Source organism: Macrobrachium nipponense, chromosome 18, assembly GCF_015104395.2.
Source record: "Macrobrachium nipponense isolate FS-2020 chromosome 18, ASM1510439v2, whole genome shotgun sequence".
NCBI classification, from domain to species: domain Eukaryota; kingdom Metazoa; phylum Arthropoda; class Malacostraca; order Decapoda; family Palaemonidae; genus Macrobrachium; species Macrobrachium nipponense.
The window spans coordinates 48,870,801-48,897,223 of NC_087211.1; the positions used below are offsets into that span (position 1 = coordinate 48,870,801).

Consider the following 26,423-nt stretch of genomic DNA (forward strand, 5'->3'; position numbering starts at 1 on the left):
ACAGGGTCCGAAGTTCGAGGAGAGTAGTAGGAAGGAGAAGAGCGCCTACTCGCAGAGGGGCGCTCTCTAGGTTCTCGGAGAAGATGAGGAGAGGAACGACGAGACGGAGACGACGAAATGAGCCTTCTCTGACCTGAGTGCCTCTCTTCTCTTGAACATACTCTAGAGGAAGGCGGAAGAGACGGAGCGGAGCGTATACCGGAGGCAGGAATCCGATCTGGAGAAAAACCTTCGCCATCCAAAGAGCGCCTGTCCGAAGTTTGGCGCCTCGACGCCTGTGAGAGAGAGCCAGGGGAGTGGTGCCACTCTCGTGAATTCCTACGCTCGGCCGAAGCTTCCCCAAAAGAAGGAGATCGCAAACTACGAGGAGAGCGTTCCTTCGAAGAAAAGCGCCTAGATCTCTTGATAGGGAGAGACACGTCCTTCCTTCTACGAGATCTCGAGGCTAAGGAGTCCGCCAGGGCCGAGATCTGAGCCTGGAGGCCCGCCAGCACTCGAGTCGGTGAATCTACAGAGCGGGGAGCGGGAGAAGAAGGGCAATCTCAGGATCTCCTGGGTCTCTTCACTTCCAAGGAAGCCTCTTCAGTAAAGTCTTCTAGGCTGGACGCCAAAGGACTGAAGGGAGCCTTCGAAGCCCTCTTCAACGGGTGCAACGCATCCATAGAGTTCCAACCGCGTTTCGGAGAAGGCGAAGACGAAGAGAAACACTGGCGTAGGATCTCCTTCTTGACACGTTCCGAGGCAGCCTGGGAGCGAACTTCAGGATCTGCCGAGGGGACGCCTGACCGGTGGGGGCTCTCCCTAGCCCTCCTGCGGCTTTCGACTTTTCCTCCTCACTGGAACTGGGAGTCTGGAAGAGGTCTAGGCCTGGAGGCACTAAGGAGCCGGTCAGACGCACCCTCCACATCACTGGGGACACTGCACTTATCACCAACACTAACAATCTTACCTTGTTCTAGCAGGCGAGTCTTGTCTTCCTTAGATTGAAAGGAAGCCTTTAAGGCCGCCGCCTCCGAAGACGAATCTTCGGCTTCGGCGCGGGGAGCAGGGGCTGAGACCTGGGAGGGAGGTTCTAAAACTACATTAATGTTAGTTTCATATTCAATTTCACTCACTCTCGACCTACTAGAACTCCTAGAGGAAGCCTTACGAACTCTATCTCGTTCTAACTTTCTAATATATGAAGAAAGAGCCTTGTATTCATCCTCATTCAGAACCTCGCATTCTTTACAAGGGTTACTAAAAGTACACTCATTCCCCCTGCATTTCACACAGACCGTGTCACTGAGGGTCAACCGAAGCCTTCGGCAACCTCACCTTACATCCCTCAATCAAACATACTCTAAACAAAACCGGAGTTTTGGTTACAGAATCTAAGTCAGACATTCTACAAGAAAAATCCAGCACAAAGTCAAAATCGGTCCACAAACAGCGTATGCCAAGCCAAACAGAGCGAATACGTCACCAAAAAGGTCCAAATTAACCTCCAGGCAAGCGAGAATCGAAAAGTCTATCGAAAGGAAACGACAACAGTTGTTATCGTTCCGGCCGACAGAGAAAATCTGACAGGAAAGGGGGATTGGTTCGTACACCCGCCACCCAGCGGCGGGTAAGGTAGACCACCTGACCTACCTGTCACGTGTGCCGCGAGATTTGAAATTCTGTCGGGAACGTCGGAGACTATAGCTAAGTATATATCTGACAGGAAAGTTCATGTACAAAAGTTAAAGTTAAGTATATCTTAGTTTAACCAGACCACTGAGCTGAGTAAGAGCTCTCCTAGGGCTGGCCTGAAGGATTAGATATTTTAATATGGCTAGGAACCAATTGGAACACCTAGCAACAGGACATACAGCTTATTGTGGGATCTGAACCACACTATATCGAGAAATGAATATCTATCACCAGAAATAAATTCCTCAGATTCTGTGCTGGCCGAGCCAGGATTCAAACTTTGGACCACCGAAATTCACAGGTAAGAGAAAGTAGTGTATGTGTGTATAGTAATATATTTAATGTACAATCCATATTTCAATAATAAAATGTGGGATATGTTAAGAATTAAATACAAAGTTCCTTAACAAAATTATTTTCGCATAACAAATCAACCAGTTACCCACCCTTTACAATTAAAATCAAAGAAATATCACAGAAAGAAATGGGAAATACAATCACATAACAGGTTGTGGAAATTTCTTCTTTCAAAACATCCAGGATATATGTATTTTCAAAAACACCAAAAACTCACATTTACACCAATATCAGCACTTTCAGTCCCTGGTCCATCACACACACACATACAAAGCTGGATATGATGAAAACTAGACAGGCTTCCAGGCAAAAGATAAGTTTGTCACATCATTAAAAAACATCATTCAGGTGTCAAATACTCGAGATTCATTTATCTGATATGATATGACTACTATTACAAAATGGGCATAATTATCACATAAGAGAAAGGAATAGTTTTGAACCTTTTCAGAAATCAAATACTACAACTTAAGCTCTTTCTTCCAAAACAGTGGTAAGCAATAAAAAGCATACTGTATCTTCAAAATAATAAAGTTATGACACTGCAGATAAGTGCACCTAATGGCTCAAGTATTTATAAGCCCAAATAAAAGTAATTATGCTAAGTCAGGCAAATATTGAGTTGTCCTCAGTTAACAAATACATTATTTACATTGTAAACTTTACCTTTTTCATTAGCTGGACCAAACTTTGATTACTTATGTGACAAGAAACAATACTATGAAATTTTTTATAGTGACCTTGCAGGTCTGTACCCAGGGGATGTGTCGGGGTGGTCGAATGACCCCAGCCCCCCCAAAAATTTCTGGAAGTCCGTATTTTCTGTTAGCCAAAGTCATTACTTTGAGTAACATCTAATTGGGTAGAAATGCACGGGCCACATACCCAATTTTTCTTCTTAATATAACTAAAATAATATTTTTGTATTTCATCTTGTATATACCTATATATGCAATGACATTTATAAAAGAAAAGGTCCAGTTTTGGGAAATATGACCCCCCCACACTGGGTAAGGGCCTGCCTTGGCAACAAATACTAAGTGCATGACCCACAAGCAAACACTGATTCCAGTAAGAAAATACCTATTTGGTAGTTGAACTGCCTAATTAATTTAAGAAAAAATACAAACGAAGAAATGTAAATGTACCTCAATTTACGTATCCCTGAGAGAGTCTAAGGGATAGTTACTCTCAAATTTTTCCCATTCAACATGGTTCCTCTTTAAAATTATCATAACAGAAGAGATAAGCATGGACACAAATGCCATAGCTCAAACCTAAAACACTGTATCTGAAGTATGTTATTACAGCTAACACAGTATTCTAATCTAAATAACTAAGCCATTAAAATAATTATCAGGGAAGATCATATAATTATACAAAATATATTGACAAATACTTAATATTGCGATCAATCCCATTGAACACATGAAAGTAAATCTAAATTTCAAAAGTATTTTGATAGTATCTTTAATCGTATGGGTCTCCTAAGATTTACAGTTTTAAGCCCCGTCCAAACGGCCGAGCTTTGCCCGACGAACTTTCTTCTACGTGACGTCAGAAGCGGGAAAAGTCAGAACCTTATCCGCCGTTTCTCCGCTTCCGACGTCACATCGAACAGAGTTCGTTGAGCAAAGCTCGACCGTGCGGACAGGCCTTAAAGCATCAACTAATTGTTTTTATCATCAACAGGTATATTCCCAGTCATAATTTGTTATGGAATGTATACAAAAGAGATACATACTTTGAAAGAAAAACAAAAACTTATACAGAGGGAGGACCCTTGATTAAGGCTATAAGAATTCATGTGTTTGTAGTTGGAATATGAATATATTTCAAAATAAAATTTAATAACTTTGAAAATAAAGAAGAGGATCAATCTGTAAAATAGTCTGAGAAACATCTTAAAATTTAAAATCTTTTCAAAAGTAAAAGACTACAATTTAGCCTAAAGCATAAGCAGCTACTATCATGACTTCTTATTTTGAATGGAATTCTCTATTACAAGCAACAGAAAACAAAAATATTTTTAATACATGAAGAAAACAATGACATTTGGAGGCAAATTTGTATGCTAGATCTGTATCCGACTATCCAATAACAACATATTCTTAACTTTCCAGAAGGGTTGTTATTTAAATAACTTTAACAGTTTGCAATGGTAGCTACATAAATCACATGAAGTCTCAAATGTTTCAATGTATCAATGACAAGATTATGAGAGATGGGTTTCTTTTGATTACCAATGCAGAAGTGAATCATCATTTGATGTCTAAACTAACCATAGTTATAGTTAAAACTGAAGACAATTTGTAAAATAATAAACTAAAAGTGAAAATTTTCCTTTTTATTTCTGCCTTTTACTTTTCCACTGTTCTGTTTTGTCTCTTTTTACCCAGCTGTCCAACTTCTTCACTGCAATTTTCACAACTCGTTTAGGAAATACTTTTAGGCAAGTCCTGAGTGTCTAGAAATGGGAATCAACACTCATAGGATGTAACTTTAAAATAAATATATCCACCTAAAATCCTTGTGCAATGCAACTATGTACTTTTGAGATAATGGATTAAGAAGAGCTTTTGGAGAAACATTGAGCTTGCATGACAGAGATGACCATCGTGTGCTGTAAGCTGCAAATGATCTATATTGAACCTAAAACTGAATATACCAGCTCAAAAGAATCACGTTTATTACAGCATTGTGATATCTGCTGTATTTCAATGTTTCCATTTCTCCTTGCTCGATTTAAATGATGCTAAATCTTACTTCATAAAGCACTGTTATAAATAACTTCACTATTTACACTATCTACATGGACGTAACTTTCTCAGCAGGACAAAATGCCTAGGGTTTGAAATTTAAATGTACTTAAAATTACTTCAACTCCCTTCCATATCAACTGCACATGGCTAATTTAGGTCCAACACAACTACTTTTTCACAATCACACTGTATTATGCTCTCCAATACCACTTAAACTTCACAACCACAAACACCTTTCACAATGCTTTACAATATAATACAAGCATGACTTGTTACAACAGATCAAAGATGTGGATGTGGAAGCAATATAAAGAATATATGAAATTCTGGACACATGCAGAAGAGCAGAGTGAAATATTTTCCTCCTCTGTTTTCAAGAACAAAAAGTGATGTATTCCAACTGCCAAAATATTAATATCACAAGGAAAACCAGGTTTTGATATGATATTTTGAGCTGCAGTCTCTTCTCCAATCATAAGCACATACCAAGATTCAGACTCCAAATGTTCTATTTGGGTGGAATATTCACAGTTAACAGGTGGATTCAATTTTGGGACTAATGAATTTTCTTCCTTTGTTCGCATAATTCTTTGCACCACTACTTCTAAGAAACATTAGAATCTAATGAAACAATTTTCACGAAGTCCTGTTAAACAGTTTATGCATAAGTCTCACTATCCAACCGCAGGTCAAATTACCCTGTGTGTACAGAGTAAGGGAGCATATCTCAGTAATTCAAAGCAAGTAAACTAAAACACGACTTGTCCAGGTTTTGTTAAATTCCTTTAATCTATGAGCTTTAATCAATATCACTCAAACAGAACTGGCATTAGTTGTTTATAATTTCATTCAACGTCAAATCTTCAAATTCCATCTCATGATGTTTGCTAAAGTGAACATGGTCAGGGATACCCCCAACTTCTACTACAGTGTTGGTAATGCCTAGGTGTGTGAAACAGAACAAACTAGAAACAGGTTCAAGTTCATAGTATCAATCCAAATTTGTGATGTGTTGATTTCTCATCCTGGCTTCTTTGTATAGAAAAATAAAAAAAAGCTGAAGGGTGTTATCAGCTACCACCTGGCAAAGGTCAGCCCTGAATTCAAGAAGAAAAATCAATTACAGAGTAAAATAAACTTCAAAGCCACCATTTTTTGGTACAAGACCACAAATCTACCAAAACCTTCATAACTACTATTCTGCTGATTATCAATAATTAGTGCTTATTTGAAAAAGTCAGCACAGTCTTCTATCCTCATGTCAAATCATAATTCCATAGGAAGTATGTATAATGATAAAAAACATGGAAAAACACTATTAATGTCACTCAAAGATGACAGAAATTTAGATATAAATGTCTTGAAGAGTGTTAACAGAATATTAATATGACCATATATAGATACTGTACAAGAATATTATAAAAAACTAACTGATGATTCAATGAGATACAAAGTGATATACACTTGCTTGATGATTCAAGGAGATACAAAGTATTATACACTTAAATAATACAATAACACAAAGCAAAAGCATGGTTAAAAGCTTTACTGAAAAAGAACTGAACCAAAAACTATTCAACAAAAGATGCACTACTCACTGTCCATTTCCTACAAATTAACTCTCAGTATAAGTCAAAGAATAGTTTTACCACGGCATTAGTAACTGCAGATATCTTATTCTGTAAAAAAAATCCTCTTATTAAAGGCAACAAACTCCAATTGGGGTCACAAAATCTCAAGGAATTGGGCTGAAAACCTCTCGCGATAGATACCCCAAGAAAGTTGCCATAAATTTTCCTTTTTTCTACAATATTAATATTTTAGATAATTGGATAATTATTTCCCAGTCCTTGTGAAAAAACTGATAACTGTGAATCCTAGCCTGTTCCAACAAGATAAAAATACAATGTTAAGTAAAATATTTAATTTTTAAACAGGCAATTATTATCGACACAAGCACTACACAGTAAACAGCACTTACTCGAGTATAAAAAGTCTAAAGATGTAACATACAATAAAAAAAAAAAGGATTTAAATTTTCTCCATCTTTTTCTCCATCTTCTAACCCTTAAGAGACTGATTCCAACAGAGTAGACGTGACTAATTTTTAAGCTAATATCAACTTAATAAATTATATTTTTCAGTCAATCTTTACCATACAGATCTTTAAACAACCTCAATACACTTCACGGACCATCCTTAAACGACACTAGAAGGGGACCCATCTGTTGGATGTGATAGCAAAGCCCGGGTGGATGAAGCAGAGCTGACGGAAGCATCAGATGATCTGCTGATGGCAGAAGCATTGCTGAGAGGAGTTCCAGGAAGGGAAAGAGATTCACTCTGATGGCTGAGACTGGAGGCTGCACCACCACCACTAGGTGAAGGTGGCGCAACACAATCTGAGGACACACCACTGTGACCACGTCGGCCAGTCTGTGACAAGGGAAAAAAAGACAGATCAAAATATAATAAATGAATATGGTTAACTCTAGTGTTGCAAAAACAATACGTACCACATAATTTAAGTAACCACATTCCTTTATAACATCATACTGGTTACTGTCTTTAAATTCAAGGAACTAACACAAATCTGAAATAACACAACACTAAAAGATGCTTCTATTACCATTGAAAAAAAAAACACCATTTGTAATGCTTCCTCAACACTCCTCTTTGAAAGAAAACTTGAACAATGAAAGTGGAAAGTCACTGGTGAACATACTGTGCTGTTACAGGTTATTTCTTGTATATGCATTTAATTTTATATTAAATCCACCTGACAAAACTTCTGTGAAGAAAAATCCATAAAAACAGAAGCATGATAATCAAAACTTATGCAAATCAAATATATTATCATGAAAACAACTGCCAACAACTCACTCACAGGACATTTCTCTAAACCCACAAAAATTTGTTCTAGCACCTTCCAAAGCAACAGGCAAAAACCTCCTTAAAGAACTTCTGAATCCTGCTACTTGCCCATGGGCCCCAAAATTAACAGCACAGTGCATTGTGCTAAAGGTAATTAGCTACTTTAATCTGGCACTACATGTTTTGCTTTGGTCTCTTCCCACTCAATTCCACCTTCAACTTCACCCCTCATTTCTTGGAAAAAATCAAAGGAGACTAGACTTCCTATCCCAAATCTTCGTAACCAAGAAATAGTGTATGTACAGTATATATCCCCAATCTTTGCAAACAAGATACTATAGTGTATTAAGATGGAATACAATTGATGACCCTTCATACTACATATAATCATAAAATTAAGAAAACCAGTAGTATATCAATAACTTGTTCCGAGTCTTGGTCTGCACATTCCATGACAATAGTCAATTTTGAAGCTTTCTACTTTTCTGTGTACTATTGCCCTACATAAAATATTTTGAGCATAAAAGGACATAATGCTTAATTTTCTTCTCTCCTCCCGTTCCGATTTTGCCCTCTTTTCCTCAAAATACCCCAAGACATAAAATTGAGAACTATTATCAACTGCCTCCATTAAACCACCCATTCTTACTAAATCCTAATGTGCAAAAAGTGTAATTCTTTAATGAAATAAAAACTAAAAAATTCCTGACATAAAAACATTATATTGTCTTGTCACATACAGTATGCTTAAGAAATGGAATGAGGCATATACTACAGAGTAAATAGTTTTAAATATCATAAACATGCAGACAGACCCAATTAATCCACCACATCATTACTAAGATGTTTATTAGCATGATCTATTAAAACACCTACTGTAGCCCCTTCTCATCTATTTTAGCATGGTGAAGAATATTCTTGTAATTCATACAGTAACTAAACATGATCAGTACCAAGAGATGTATGTTTAGTTTTTGAAAGATCAAGAGCCCAAAATGTTGAATATACATACTCCCTATTTACTGAATTACATATCAGTATTGTACAGTATAAAACATCATAATCATCAGGTTGAAATGTGGGAAATTCCATGAGTTTAAAGGTTATCCACATTATACTCAAAAACAAAAAACATTGACATGAGCAATGCAGCAAATCTGTTCCATGATAACTTTTTTGAAGTGGAGGAAGAAAAGGAGAGGCACTGTTCTGTCTTGTGTGAACGCCAATACATAGAAGCAAAGTATGTAAAGTTAAAATACAAATACAATATTATGTTCATCATTTGTGGCAATAATCCTCATTTAAACACCAGCCCTTGTATGAAGACAAAATGATTTCCAAGACCTTACCAGAATACAACTAACTCCATAAACACTGACTGTCCTCAAGAAAGACAAACTGAAAAAGTAATCATTATTATTTCCCAAATACCAATTGCTCTCTCAAACTATAATAAAAACACAACACTGCTAAGATGAACAAACATGGAGGTAGCTTTAGAGTACACCTGATCTGACAAACCAAAATACAGGAACTCAATGGGGCAGTATAAAGCAGAGTATTGACTGCAATTAATACCCTTCCCAAAAATAAGAATAATTCTGATGCATTTATATATCAGATGATGAGAAACACTTGTGAAACAACAGGATGAGATAGACTCTTGAAAACCTGTAGATGACAAGTCAGTCAGTTCAGTATCAAACAGCAATGGAAAGATTTTCTCTTCGAGACACTTGCATGCTAGGATACAAACAAGTTCTCAACTCTCCCCTCTGCCTTGGACTCCTAGCCAAGTACCAGTATATACATTTACAGCCGGGTGGACTAGTTGAGCTTAAAAGGAAATCCTACTTTAGAACTATTGTGAATGGAAGCTCAGTGTTTTACCAATGACCCACGTTACTCCCTTCTCGTTTATAAATATCTTGTAGAGGTGCTGAAAGGAAAGTGCCTTCAGTTCCAACCAAACCATTCTGTAATCCTTAAATCCCAGAAACCATGTAGTTTTTTTTTTGTGAAGAACTCTAAAACATCATGGTGCTTAACAAAACATGAAATTGGACTTCTGAAGTTCTGAGAGAAAGAAATTTTAAATAGAGGAATATTAAAAATTCAATACTGGAAAAACATTAGTATCATTATAAAAAATACAGGGAACATTTCGCCTAACATCTGTATCGACAGTTCAGGAAACTCTTCATAAGGACTGTCTGCCAGTCCAAGTTTGTCCTTAGCTCAACAACTGTGTGCACTTAGCACTGTGTATTTCTCTCAAGCTGATAGATTGATACCTGTATTTAGTTAGTGCTGCACATTTGTCTATTTAGTGTAGTCTTTCTCTCTAGCTAATAATTTAACACCTTTATCTGTTTAATGCTGTGTATTTTCTCTCAAGCTATGGCATTGAAAACTGTCTATGTAATGCTGTGTACCTTTTTCATACATTGCAAAAGCTATTTGTCTCACACATTCTCTGAGACAGCATCTATCATACTTGTGCTGTGAGTAAAAATTAATTGTGGTGCTTGCAAAAATCTTTGCTGTAAATGAAAACTTTACATTATGTACCCTGTTGTGATTTCTGCATGCTTGTGAATTTTCTGTGATCAGCTTGTGCATAATCTGCATTAATCTTTATTAATCTTTAATGTTACAGTATGTAACATGTGCAATTAGGTCTGCATACAAAAGGTAATTCACAATTTTACATTCCAAAACACAAGGTTCATTTACAAAATACTCTACTGAGTTCAGTTTCTGAACCCAGATAGAAAGAAGGAAAGCATATTCAAACAGGAGAAAGGCTCTGACTGGCTAATCTGAGTAAGAGGAGCTTACAATGATTTTTCAAAGAATGAGATTCAATCAATGGGCTGCAATTTGGGTATGATCACAAAAATTACAACACTCAAAATTATGGCAATTTGCTTGACATATGAACCCTTAATGGATGGATTGATCCTCGGGAGTAGTAATAACAGGTTTGGGGTGGTGGACGGATTGATCCTGTAGATAAACAATATCAAGCGCCATAGATTTGGAAAGAATTGGGAGGGAAAGAGGTGCCAATAGTACTTCTATAGCCTATAAATTCACTAATGGCAACTTTTACACTGGCTAAAACCATAAATCGGGCATCTCAGGAATTCTGTTCTGCTTCTAACTTCAAAGGGGAATGTATTATGTCTCTGTCTCACATGACATCTTTTTGTAAATTTGCTAGTAAATATAACAAGGGGTTGCTGTTGTTTTTTTTTGTCTTTTACGATAGTATGTCGCTTGTAAATGTAATTTCACAAAGAAAAGTGCAAAGAAATATTAGAAAAACCTGTAAGTGAAAAAAAGTTACTGAATCTTTATTATCGGTAAATTTACATAAATATTTTAAAACAAATACGCTAAGAATTTGTTACTGATTTGATTTCTTATCTGTTTTGATATTGTGTGAGCAGTAATTATAATTTTACAAAACAAAATACAATTATTTATTAGAAAAAACTTACAAAGTTGCAAAATTTACGAATGGCTTGTAAAAGAGGCCCCACAAGGGGTTGTAAATTGTCATTTTCAACTTCTTGTGGAAGGTAGGGAAAATTTATAAATTTTTTTCTTCCACCATGTACATTTCCATATCTTCCTCTTTCCATTGATGTGTTTTTTTTCATAATCTGGCCAACCTCAAAGTTTACCCGGCCTGAGGAGCTGCATATCGATATTTTCAAACATCTAACTCACCTGGTAGTTATATATATAGCTTACGTCCCTGACGTCAGCTATATATATAACTACCAGGTGAGTATGTTCAAAAATTTATTTTATTGAAAATAACATACGTATTTACCTGTCCAGTAAGGGTTAAATCTTTATGACAGAATCAACAGATAACTGGTTGAAGTTGCCAAATAACTTGAAACAGAATTGCTCAAGTCCAGAGGTGCACCACTGACAGTACCACTCCAATTACTGGAGACTGAAGCAGAAAACATCCTCAAGTCCAGAGCTGTTCTAGCAATCAAAACACTAGCTGCTCCGTTAGAAGGAACCCCAAGAAACAAAATTGTTCAAAACACAGACTCCATTTTGACTGTAAAAGATGGAGTATGCACATGGCCACAGTAACTTCAGTGCAGATAAATACCTCCTGAAATGACCAGTTCACTTTCTCCAAGTCATTGTGAATTTTCCTCCCATGGAAGACAAATCTCCACAGGTGTGGAGAGCCTTTATATTAACAAACTTGTGAAGATCACCGACACTATTTTTAGAAAAAAAATTTCTTTACAATGTACGAATCCCCCTAGACTTGAAGAAAATTATATGTAATGAGATACATACAACTGAAACCCAACTGAAGAAAATACCACAACAGAACTTATCATTTAAGAAGAATAAAACTTGAAATCTAATTATGAAAAACCCAAAACACCAATTAAAAGATTATTGAGAAATATAAAGTGTTGTATCAATTATCATGCCATACTGGAGGAAGCCCCACACTTACTTGAGAAAAACCACCATTACAAGTCACTGTCAGTAAGGTACTATTTTTAACCATTTAATGCAGTAGCATTTAGTAAGACCAACTAGGAAAGAAATTACACATAATAATACTAATAAATTGCAACCAACTTCAGAAGACTTGCCTCTCATTTAAAAAGGTCCCCTTTAACCATAAGCCCAACTTAAAACCAATCAAGTATCGCTCATCCCCACCCTCATGAAGTATGGGTTGGGAAATAGACAAATTTACCTTGCCTATGAAACACAACACTGATTTTCCAATATAAGGATAAAAAATCATAACCAAAAAAACCACCAACCAAGAGACAGAACCTCAAATATACAAGAACGTGTGGGGACTAATATGCCTAGAGGCTCTGGCACCAGCTTGACTACCCAGACTACAGTATGTCTAGCAACTCTACATTTCCACTTTCTTTTCAATATATTTCCCGATTCTCAAGGCCTCCTGATGATGTATGCAGCAGATACCACAAATTGAAACTCATACTGCTGCAGCTAAGAATTTTTTCCATCAAGTTTAGTGTTTAACACTCAATGTATTCTATTTTTGAGCGTATACATAAGACATTGTATACTAAATATATATACATGGGATAAATATGCAGCGAATTAGTCTCAATTATTGCAAATGAAAGGAAACTTATTACAAGCAATTCCTAAAAAGGGGAAAATTCATAAGAAAAAGAGAAAAAGCATGTTAAAAAAAATACCTAACTTTTTGCAATGTTATTTAATAACATATGCTTTGTTTAACTTTTGTATGTCCTCTTCTTAACCGCTATTGTTACTACTTGATGTTGATTTTACCAATTCTTGTTTGAAATACTACTGCTCTTATATGTGGGATGCTTCACCTCCTTCACACTTCTTGGTAAGACTGAACTAAAGGCACGCTGTTTGACCAGTGACCTTCCCCTGCCTCTCCCCTCAATCTTCTTTCTTCTATTGCAGGGTGGCTTCTCAAACTCTTGTTGAAAAGTACTATTTCAGCCTCTGCTCCAGTGAACTGTGACTATGACTTCCATATCAAACTGGATGACCTTCCTGAAGGTTCATACTATTAGGCACAGTGCATGTGCAACTCATTTTGATTGCATGCACATTCAATATAAACATACCTACAAAATAATTATTTTCCCACTGAGTAATGTAAGCTACACTGACATGCAAAACACTGACAAATATTTAAAACATCAAAATTCAATACACTGCAATCAGACATTACTGAATAATTCTTTACTAAAATAGTACAACAATTTTAAAATCAACGAATATGTAACGGAAAAAGACAAAACCTAGCTGTAGATGGTATCGAGGTACTCTGCAGCATTGTTTCTGCCCGAGGCACAATGCTTTCTGCCTTCTACTTTTCATTCATTCATTCCCTCTGGTCTCTTTCAAATTAATTGTCCAACTTCATTAATTTTATCTTGCGACACAACAATTTTCAAAAACCATTTGAGAGAAAATCCTTCAGGCAAACTACAAGAGCAAGGAAAAGATTTGGTGGTTTCAAAGAAGAAGAAGAAGAAGAAGAAGAAGAAGAAGAAGAAGAAGAAGAAGAAGAAGAAGAAGAAGAAGAAGAATAATAATAATGTCAAGTTCATGAGAGAGAATTTCACAGGTGAACAATGGGGGGCTGCTCCTCAGAGAGGTGTCTTGTTCTTTGTTGACCATAACTTTGCGACCTTATACAGATATTCAGCATTCAGCTCGCCTACATTTAACAGAGGTTTTACGTTAATATGAACACTTAGATGTTCACTAAAATCTTAAGTTAATTTACCAAAAGTATAACCTACGATTTATTTGAAAAAAAACTACCTACAATGTAATTTAGCTTTCACAGTCTCACATACTCACTTTAATGCCAGTCCTCAAGTCAAGCAGTCCAAATCTTCAAGTTCTTTCTTCTACCAGACTTTCATTGTACTGTATTTCATAATGAAAACTGTTAAACCAAACTCTCACTTACTAGTACAATTTGTACAAGCAAAAATATCCTCACAACTAAATACAGTATGTATACTGTCAAACTATAAGTTGGGGAATGGAATCATCCTATTCCAACAGAATTTTACCTAAAACAGCCTATCTAAAATAAAATATAACACATGACAATTATTCAAATAATGAAAATGTTTAAATTACTTGAATAATAAAATTTTTCAATTTTCCTAATGCCCATTACACTCTAGTTAATGGCTGACCCAATACAGTATCAAGTTACCATTAATTAAGAAGTGAAAAGATAACCCGATTGTAACCCGTTAGTATTGTACTGTACATACTACCAGATGATGATTTAAATCATATCTTTTATTTGGATGATTATTATTATTATTATATATTATTAAGTGTATTCTAATTATTATTTATTTATTATTAGCATTATTGCTACATAACTGGTACTATTACCAGACCACTAAGTCCCAATTATATAATCTCCAAGGCCTGGCCTACAAACTTTGCTTGAAAAGGTGAAAACTAGAGTGGGGCAAAGCTGGAAAAGTTGGTACATACAGGCAAAAAAGAAACCAAGAAAACTGATAAAATGTACACTTGTCTAGGTGCTACTGCATAATTTTACTACTCTACTGTCTTGCACTTTATACTTCAATTTTAACCAGGTCTAGGTCTTCATTTACAATCCTTTTCTATGGGTTCCTTATCCTACTTACTGGACTTCATACCACTTCTTTCCAAACAATTTCTCTTACCAACCATTTTTTGACCAATCACATAACCAAAGCATCACAATTTTTGAGATCTTGGCGTATCTTTAAGTCACTGGACTCCAAATAACTCTGTAGCTTCCTTGTTTGTACACTGACCTTTCACCCACAATCATACCATGAATCTTAGCATTTGATGCTCACTTCTTTTCAAAATCTTTTAATTTTTCTTTCTCATTGCTGAAGTTCCAGCAGCATAGAGTAATACATTTCTTATGAATACATCACAAATTTTTTGCTAGGTTTGCTAAGAGAGCGCTTTGCTCTACCGGTATTTTAGAAATCTCAGTCAAACTTAAGTTCTTTATTATTTTTATAACTACCCTTTCAGTGCCTGCTCCACGGTTTCAGCACGTACCCAAGGTAATAGAAATATTCTACCTCCACTCTCTGACATGCCCTTCCACCATAAAATGGTGACTCGCCTTTATCTCTTTCGTGCTTGGTACTCATATACATACATTTGTACATCAAAATTCCCTTAATCCATATGTAGTTTCCAAAGCTAAGCTTCTCTTGTGACATCACCTGTTGCTACTGATAGACATTACTGAGTTCTCCACTACATCTTTCCTACAAAAACTTTCCTGTTTACTTGTTTACTTTGCTTCCTTTCTAGGCAACTTAGCTTTTTTTTTCTTTTTCTTTTTTACTTCAAGTAGATTTTCAACCCCCTTTCCTTTCCCTTCCACTTTTCCACAATTTAAACATTTATAAAAGATTCTTCTTTCATTCCACTGTTAACATTAGGTCATCTGCATATAGCAGCACCAAGAAGCCTAACTTCTTCTACTCATATAAACAGCAAAGGACTTGGGGCTGAACCATGACGACAACACCATCTACCTCAAAATATTTCTGATACACCCACCAGTCTTCATTCTATATCACTTGTTTTAGTAACATCCACCTCTACTTTTCTTATATTTCCATAATACTTTTTAAAGAGTCACAAATACATGATATAACCACTTCCTCCTTTTTTCTTGTGACTGCCATATTATAACCAGTACCTCTACTGATTTCTCTGGCATGAAACCAAAGTGACAAGTCATTAATTTTTCTCAGCTTCCTCCCAATCTTTCGACAATACTTTACAAGCATGATCCAATAGTTTTGTTCCTCTGCAATTTCTCAAATGTACATCTTTTCATTTTTATGCTATTACTCTTCTGGTCGTAAGGCTTCCTTTAGCGGTTTTCTTGTTCCAGTTAGTTCATCACTGAATTCCTCTTGAACCACTTTTAGCAAATTAATATTTACTCATGAAGATGCTAGGGCTTTTCAAGTTTGTTTTCCTAAGGATCTTCTTAAGTTTTTCAGATATTAGTTTGTCTATTGGTCCATTATACCAACATTCTCCAGTTCATATTTGTTCACTTCATTCAAGTGATTTTACAGAATTCTGCTTCCACACTTCCGTGAATTAATTTCTCCATTTTGTACATAGTAATTTGTCTTTCACATTTTTATTTCCCAGAGCCTGAAAATCTCTTTTACTTCTGCTACGTCAAGATTCTGAATTCCTTTCTTCCAACTCTTCTTGCCCTAGAAACCTGCCTTTCAGCCTTCCACCTCTTCTCCTTATAGTATACCTCTCTGTCCTCTTCCCTGCTTGTTATCTGCAAGAGTACACAGGCTCTCTTCTCTTGTACTGCACTTCATCTTGATTCACCACTATATTCCTTTTACTCCACATACCTTCCTCAGTATCACACTACAGACGACATCTGCTGACTTGAGTATGCCTTTACAAGTTTGTAACGACCATTTTTTGCAGCTACATTTGCTGACACATTTCACTACTATCAATTCAGCTTGCAGTAGTGAGTGTTGACTTTAGCTGACCAAACCAAATCCACCTCACACTAAGCTTTCTCTTAATCATAATTTAATTTGAGTAGTTATTAAAAGATTATTTCTTAAGATAAACCATTTGCTTTTGTTGGGCCTTCCCTAGACAAGCTATGTAAGTCATAAAGAAAATACTATACACAAAATTTGCTTGTAATGATTACCTAATTAAGCAATGATTCACTTTTGTAATTATTATTATTTCTTATGATAAAATGTTTGTTTCTGTTGGGCCTTCCCAAAACTAGTCACCTATGGATAATGTCATAATCATGATGATTTTACTCTTGTTTTTCCTAAGCAAATACTTTTAGTCATCTTTATGGTTTTTATCAAGATGTCACAATTTTAATGTCATCAGAATCTAAAAGTATGTATAAAGTACTTTAATGAAATGTAAAATTTTCCCACAGATATCATTTATCACAGACTGAAAGTGTGTACAAAATACTTTCAATAAATTTATTAAATTTTTCATACAGACATAATTTTATCACTGGAATCTGAAAGAGTTTATGGAAATTTAGCAATCTGGCTGGAAGAGAGTAAGCAGAACCCAAAATTGTACAAATCCACAGAAATTTAAAGCTTTTGGTTAAAGGACCACTGAAATGAGCCTTTAGTGATGTCTGCAGTATGCTACAGTGTGCTTAAGTACCCTTTACCGAGATATTCCGCTAAACGACATACATACTGCAGATGACAACAGGTAATATTTCACAACTGTCTAAAATCATCAAAGGTTAAAGTAACTGCTGTGATAAGCAAAGTAAAAAGTTATGGAAAATCATGGTCAGGTGAAAAATGCAATCATAAGCAACTGCTGATGATCAGGACAGTAAAAGAAAGGGAGTATTTCTGAGACATGAAGGTTCCCATTCAGATGCCACTAACACTTTTCAAATAGTACCTTTGCTCATTATTACAATGATTCAAGATTTGATATATAACCCATCTCCAACCAAGAATAATGCTATAGTAATAAAATAATAGGTTTGTAATTCATAAGAACTAATTAAAGGGTTTTCATGAAGAAATGATAAACAGTAAAAAAGAACCACCATAAAAAACTCTGAGAGGTCATATCTAAATCGAATGCAGATTTACAGATAGACCATGATCTACAAAACTGAAAATATAGTAAACAAAATTAAAATATTACAAAGCTTCTATTAACTGACTACTGTAACACTACTATTTAATGAATTTTCCAAGAACATGAGTATAGAGGCAACAACTATTAAATAAATTTTTTTGTACACATTTCTAAAATATTTAACAAAACTCCCTGACAAAAAAAACTTATGTATATCATTCAGATATCTTTATTATTCTAAAATTACATAATAACAAATTAAGCCGATCCCCACATTGGTAACTTACAAATGTGCTGTAAGTGGCATGCATGACATATACGTGCAAGCTAGTATGCATAATACAACATGCAGAGCTTAGGTTTTAACAAGCAAGCAAAATGAAAATGATCAACATAAACTAACTGCAACACTCACACCCACCCAAACACATATACCCACACACACACACACACACACACACATAAATTACTGTATGTGCATAACTTAACTGGAGGTACAATAGTACCTATATAAGTGCCAAAGTGGGATGTGTGATGTTATATCTGTACAATAAATCATGCAAATACAGGATACCATACAGTGACATCCCATGACAGAAACTACGATAAACAAATACGTAACTACGATAAACAAATACAACCTAAAATTAATCCTCAAAAACAGGGCTTCTACAAGTTCTAATTTACTTCTGTTACTTCTGTATTTTAAAGAGACACACTTTCTAAATACCAAAAATAAACAGGTAGTTTGTTTTAACATGAAGCAAACACACACACCCATACACATCTACACCACCACACTGACATACACACAACATAGGGTCTTACTACAACACAATAACGTGGCTTAGGGCATCAACTAATGAAGAGCAGGGAGGGTTAGCGTGAGTCACACACTATCTATGGGGTCAGAATCAGCGGCGCTCATCACCTCTTTTTCTCCTTCCAAGTCCTCCAGGTTCATGGAAAGAAGACACAAAGGGTTAAATTCCCTTCCACCATTAATATGTCTTAAGAAGGTGACATAGTGAGGGTCATTTATTTATTTACTAGAAATTGGATTAAATACTTGTTAGGCTGTTTCAGGGTTAGTGAAGACTGTATAGCATAGTAATATTCTTAATTGGATGCAATGTTAACCACAAAATTTATACTCTGGCCAAGCAAACCCATAACTAGAACAAAACATCATAAAATAGTGTAGTTTTCAGGCACAATACATTACAAAAATATGATTACACTCATCCTTGGGCAGGCATGAAACAACTCCAACATAGTCTAATATAACTATTACAATATGAATTACCAGAATACATAAACTATTTTTGCATACTCCAAACAAACCCTGGAATTAAGCTTCTAGTAATGAGTTCCAACATAATAGAAACCCATAACAAACAAAGAGAATGGTTCGTTGCTACTGAGAGAAACGGCATGCTTTTGACCTATTTACTAAATCTGATAAACTTCCTATATGCTCTGACAGCATATGAAACAATTTTCAGAATGCTACTCATGGGAATCATACTGTGAATGGAAAACTATCCAAATAAGTAACTATGAAAAAAAAACAATAATGATGACTGGCAACAATGACTTAATACTTATTCCACTTGTGAGCTACTGTGTTTCTCATAATACATACGAAACTTTGCAAAATGCACAGCTACTTACTATACAATAAAGGATCTGGCTTTAGAAAACTCAGCTGAGAGAGAGAGAGAGAGAGAGAGAGAGAGAGAGAGAGAGAGAGAGAGAGAGAGAGAGAGAGAGAGAGAGAGAGAGCTGCGGATACCCCATTTCATGCCATTAGAATTTAGACATGACTGAACTAAAATATGAGACCCAGTGGGTAATGGAAGTTTCAAATAAAAAACATAATAAAAAAAAACAGTAGGAATATTAATTCTGGAAACCTTTACATTTTATGGTTACATTACAAAGACCAGTAGGTTTCCAAATATAACTTTCAAATTTCTCAATTCCTTGAGGATACAGGCACTGACCGCTCATCTATTTTTCATTAGCTAAAATACTATCTCTAAAATTTCCTCATTTTTAATATGATCTTTCCACTGCACCCCAACTATGAATTTTAGAATACTGTGTTTCTTTGTCGGTGCCCAAGTCTGTTGCACAAAGTAGCCAAGGCCTTTTATACACACCAAAAGCTTTTTTCTCCGCTTACTACTTACTTTTATCTTCAGGCAACCTAGCACCGTCTTTCCACTTTACCAACGTCATTGCTACTCTTTTCCTTGCTGCATTCTCAGCACCTGCATCACAGTCTTGGATGTCCTTTGGGTAGCATAAATGTTCGGCCTATTCTAAGGCCTCCCACCCCTATACAACATGGTACTCCTCCTCCTCCTCTTCTGCATTTGCTCTTGTACATTTCAAGCATCAAAAACTCTTACTCCATATATATTTTGAAATATAGAGCATATCCTGTAACACCTTTTGTTACATTTCATACATAACATTGAGTCAAACCCCATACCTATCCCACAGCATCAATCAACATATGAATCTCCTCAGTACAGGCAGTCCCCGCCTTCGATTGGGGTTCCATTCTTGAGACGAGTCGTAAACCAAAAATCATTGTAAGCAGAAAATCGCTGTAAGCCGGAAAATCGTCAAAAATCCTAAGAAAACTTTACTTTTAATGCTTTGGGTATATTAATAACTATGTAAACTGCATTTTATTGTATTTTTCATCAAAAAATCCTTCAAATATTGATTATTTTGCATTTTTGGAGTCATATTTCATCTGTCAGATGGGTGCCGTAAGTGCCGTAACCCTGGAAATAATTTCTGATGAATATAATTGAAAAGTGTTGTAACCTCGGAATGTCATAAGCCAAACCCGTCGTAAGCCGGGGACTGCCTGTATAATTTTCCCTTTGCTTCCTTTCAATTCACTTTGTTCTGCCAACATTGATTTTCAATATTCTCCCTCCATTTTACTCTTGTGTCTTTTAAACATCCTTCAACTTCTTCCTTTGATTCTGCTGTTAATACTAGGTCATCTGCATTCAAGAACTTCAGTGGGTCCTACATTCATGAACCCTTTGCAGCTTTCTATGCAGCTTTCTACATTAAAATCATAAACAGTGCCAATCCTTGGAACAAATACTTGCCTTCTCAAAATTTATCAAAATACTATATACTGTAATGTAGTTATCACATAATAAAGACACTTCCATTTTTTATTTCTCTGCCATGAAACCAAAATGACAGTGGTCAATTCTAACATTTTTTTCACAGAAATTCTATTTGCACTTTCTCTAGCATTTTCTCAACATGCTAAAGCACTTTTGTGTCATTAATCACCATTATTACATTTGTATATTACAACTGATACAATATACGTACTCTATTCCCACTTTTCTGGTCTTCTCTCTCCCTTTATCATGTCTTCATGTATTCTGGTCAGTATTGCCCACATGCTTATTATTCCTGATGGTCCTGGAACTTTTCCCATTAGATCTTCCAAAAGGCTCTCTCAAACTCTTCCCTTACACAATTACATTTTCAACTGATCCTTCTACCATGCCAACAGCCTTTAGTATGAATCAATTTTCTGGCCTCGGATCTTCAAAATATTGTTTACATGTTTCCAGTGTTCCTTTCTCTTCCACTTGAAATTTCTCCATTCTAATCTTTTATATACTTTGCCCATTTTATGTCTTTTCCATTTTTCCTATTCCATTTACTATCCATGTTGAGCTTCTGATTCTCTTTCTCCCTACTCGATTGTCCTGGATCTTTTCTCTTTTCCTTCTGCCTTGTTGAGATTCTGATACAGTTCCTTCCAACTCTTTGTTGTCTTGGATTTTTCTCTTGTCCATCTGCTATGTTGAGATTCGGATACCTTTCCTTCCAACTCTTTGCAGTACAGGATATTTTCTCTTTTCCCGCTGCCAAGCTGAGATATTCATTCCATTCCTCCCAATTCTTTGCAATCTGAATATTTTCTAATTTCCTCTGCCATATTGAGATACTGATTCCATTCTACCCAACTTTCTTCTTTATTCTTGACACCGCCTGTTAGTTCACTCCTGGATGTCACTAAACATACTACTCCTTTTGCTGCCTTTTGTATGTCTGCTTTCCAAGGATTGCACCACTTACTTTTCAGTGCTATATTTCCTGAAACTTTTCCTTTATATACCTTTTCTGATTTTTATTTTTCAGTTTTAATGCTGACATTATTATGACAAGTCTCTTATGCCTGAGAAACTTTCATAACCCATCAAATTGTAATATAAAAAAAAATTTTTTGTTCTTATGGTGATAGATGGTGCAAGTACAAGTGAATTCAGTAGGTACAATCATCAAAGTAGGTATTCAGTCTCTTTATTCAGTGAAATATGTAAATAAAAATTATAGCCACACAAGTAGAAAAATGAAAAGGAAATGTATACTGTATATTTTCGCGTACAAGACGACCTTTAAATCCTAAAATTCCCCCCTAAAAATTGAGGGTCATCTTATACTGCAATACTAAAGAGCAAACATTGAATTCTAAGATGCATATCTGTAGGCTAGCCTCGGCCCCAGTGCTATAGCATAACCACCAACATACATAAAGATTCACTTTATAAAATAAAATGATAATATAGGTAATAAAACCATTTTACCATGTATATTATTTTCATATCTTTATAACAAATAGCCATTTGAGGAATAATTCAAAATCAATGAAAGAAACTTTTATCTATGTGATCCCAGCTGAGAAAATGTAAACATCGAGTTGCAGTTGCGCTGACAGCAACCTTTATCTTTCGGTAACCTTTAAGAAATTTCAATGGTAGTGTAATTACAGCAGTAATAACATTTATGATACCATCCTATTCATTTTTTCATTAAAGGTTTCTCATATATATCACAGCATTGACCACATGTACCACCATCTTAGGGATTCCAGTCTGGTTCTGGCGAGTCGTCTTCGGCTTCGTCGTCAATGTACAAATCATCTTTGGTACCGTTCATGGCATTTTTAAAATTATTTTATGACACTATATTTTCACGTTCCCTCCGTGCTTTTATGATAAATGCAGCGAACATCAAGTGAGGCAGCACGCAAAGCGGTTTGTAATTTAAAATTGTAATTCTAGAACAATTCAGGCATACGAATGATGATTGTGTACAATAATAATCGTTCATTATTGTGGTATAATTAGCGGTAGTTTGAGAATGGCAACGAAACATAAACAAAACAACGGTTTCCCTTTACCGCGACCTTCTGTGTGAAAAACATATAGACTCGGCTTTGTTAAACCCAACTTTGATCATTTACGAAAGGAATGTATGTATCTATGAATTAAGTTCCATTCAGCAACTAAAGAGAGCTCCATTGAAATTGTTAAACCCTGCCGATTCTCAGTGGTGGCTTCCAAAAGTAAAATTAAAATACATTTTTGTTCTTTTCTCATGCAGTGGAGATCTCAAGAAAGAATACTAGTAAATTAAAGCTAGAGGTTATAGCCGAGGGTGAATAAAACGAATAACGGCTAGGCAGCAGTGATGTTCGGAACTGGAGAAATCACACCTACTCAATGCTTATATATACAATGAAGTAAAGATATATGTGCACGTTTTCAACCAAATTTCGTTAATTTATGATAAAAGGTATCTCTGAATTATATCTCTCCTAACATATTATGGCAATGAAGATATCGATAACACTCAAATCAGCAGGGATTTTGAAAATGTAAACAATATCAAATGCATGTCGATGTATATATTCTGTAATACAGTAACGATATGAGAATAGTAATACTGTTATTGGATACAACAAGCAAAACAATCTCTATTTAAGTCATCATTATTAATATGGTTGTACAGTTTAATTTTTGCAAATAATCACTTTCTCCAAAAAAACATTTCGATGCGTAATTTAAAAGTCATCCTATACTACAGATATGAGATAAATTCAAAAAAATTTGCCATGATTTTTGGCCTTATCTTACCTAAAGGCTGTCTTATACACGGAAATATACGGTATGTTGTAATGGGAAATGACGAGAGCTAACTGGGGGTTCAATGCTAGTTAAATGTCATGCCAAGCATATGAAAACTAATTATCTCACTTTCTAATGTATAATATATCCAAGATCTCTCTATGTCATATAAGTATAGCTTACTATCATTAGTGTACTTTTATAAATGTAAATCTTTATCTTCCACACCTAACGTTCACAGTACAGTGTTTTAACTTCTGAAAAGATGTCTCTTGTCTTTTCAATAACAATGTACACTAATGATATATCCTCCTCTATGGCATGTAAAAGAGAACAAACACGACTTCATAGCAAATACTACTCCATATCTGTAACAATATTAAAGTCCTGCAAATGGTAATCACTAAAATCTTTTATCATATGTATAATTCTATTTAAATGTGAAACATGTAAAGATTGTTAGTAGGTTTGGTAAATTAACTGAAAACCAATACCCCAAGCAGTCATCCCAAGTAATCCATGACTGCATGCTGGATTATCTTTCCCAGCATAACCAAGCAATTGCATACTATACCCAATTGTTTCCTTGATGGCAAAAAGGGTAGGGCATCAGCCGTCACCGGCGATGCCAAATCAAATATGCCCACTCATGTTGTAAGGTATTTGAAGGTAGCATAAGTTGTACAACGCAAATCTAATTGGTTTCTGATTAATTTTTGCTGATTATTAAAAGACCTCGTAATTTTCTGGCTTTTACGATAAAAAAACAACACGTCTTCTTAAATGTGGCAAAAAGATTTTCCAGCGCTGCCAGTTCCTATCTCAGGTGAGAAGCTGACCTCAGAGCATAAAGACGTCGAAAATCCGGGATTAAACCCCCTACTGGGAAAGGTAGTTGTCCTTCATGCTGGGCTGGTACCATTCTTAATGCAAATATTTTTTTTTAGTTCCCAGAATTAATTTACTTATATATATAAATGAAGAATTGTTGCTTCACAGTTTTGTATATACAATGTGCAGTAATATTATCTATATAATGTAGTCTTGGCATTCTTGTCTATTATTATTATCACTACGTATATGAAATTCATGACCCAAATACTCATCTATTTGTTTTGGCAAACCCTTATGAAGATATAAGAATAGAAAAATGTTATGAATAATCTTAGTGGAAAGAAATGAAGGACTATATCATATATAGATGATAAATTGAATAGCTGCGCTGCCGATAAATCCACTTGTATAATTTATGTATACGTACTTATGCCTCTCTCTCTCTCTCTCTCTCTCTCTCTCTCTCTCTCGTCTCTCTCTCTCATCTCTCTCTCTCTCTCTCTCTCTCCTCTCATATATATATATATATATATATATATATATATATATATATATATATATATATATATAATATAATAAACATATATTATATATATATATATATATATATATATATATATATATATATGCACATATATATATGTTTATATATATATATATATATATAATATCTATATATTATGTTATATATAAATTGTATTATGTACTATATATTATATCTATCTATATATATATTATTATTCTATATTATATAAATATATATAAATATAGTATAGTATATATATATTATATCCATATATATATACTTTTATATGATAATATTATATATATATTATATAATATATGTTATATTCTATTGTAGATCTAATATATCTATAATATATATACTGCTTTATAAACAAATCAATTTTAATATATATATATATATATCTTATAGCTATCTATCATATACTCTGGGTATATCTTATATAATATGGCAGTATGCTGTAGTTGCGTGAGTAATAATCTATCCTGGTCGAGTAGCTGTTATGTGTACATATATTAATATAGTATAATATATATATTATTATATATCTAGTATTCTATATTTATCTGTATCATATATATCTATCTATATAGATTATATATATACTGTAATATATTATGCCGTTATATGTTACCTTCTAGTGTCCATATGCTATGTATATTTCTGTATTGGTAGGATAATCTATGTATATGTATACTAATATACTATACTTCTCTATAATAATAATAAATATATCTATATTATACTAACTAATATATCTTCTTTACTATTTGTAATGTATCTATGTAATATCTATTATAATAATTAGTATCTATCTCAATAATCAAAAAATATATATATATTAATATATAGTAATGGGAGAGCTTCTGCTAGCTTAGAATTTATAATATATGTAGGTAAATTAACACAAAAACAAGTAAATTAAAGGTGCAGAAGTTCAGTTGGCCTATAGAAAAACAAACTCAGAAGAACGGAAAGATTTTCGAAGGAAAGTCGAGGCAATACGGATCAACCAATAGTATATGGCTCCCAGGAAACAATAACAGACCCATGGTTTAAAAGGGGTAAAAGATAATGGTAGGCCTTTAAAACTCCAGAGAAATGCATTTGGCAACGTGGGGGACAACGCCTAAATTGCCATGAAGGAACCAATAGGGTATACCAAATACTAGTAAATCAATGCTTATTTTTGGAGCATAAATTCACACAGCACTG

At 34.8% G+C, this 26,423-nt stretch overlaps 1 pseudogene; it reads right to left on the reverse strand.

Annotated features, from left to right (window-relative positions):
- Positions 1–5,554: 5,554 nt before the first annotated feature.
- The window catches only part of LOC135197025 (E3 ubiquitin-protein ligase MGRN1-like), a 99,005-nt pseudogene continuing 78,136 nt past the window's right edge, over positions 5,555–26,423 (reverse strand).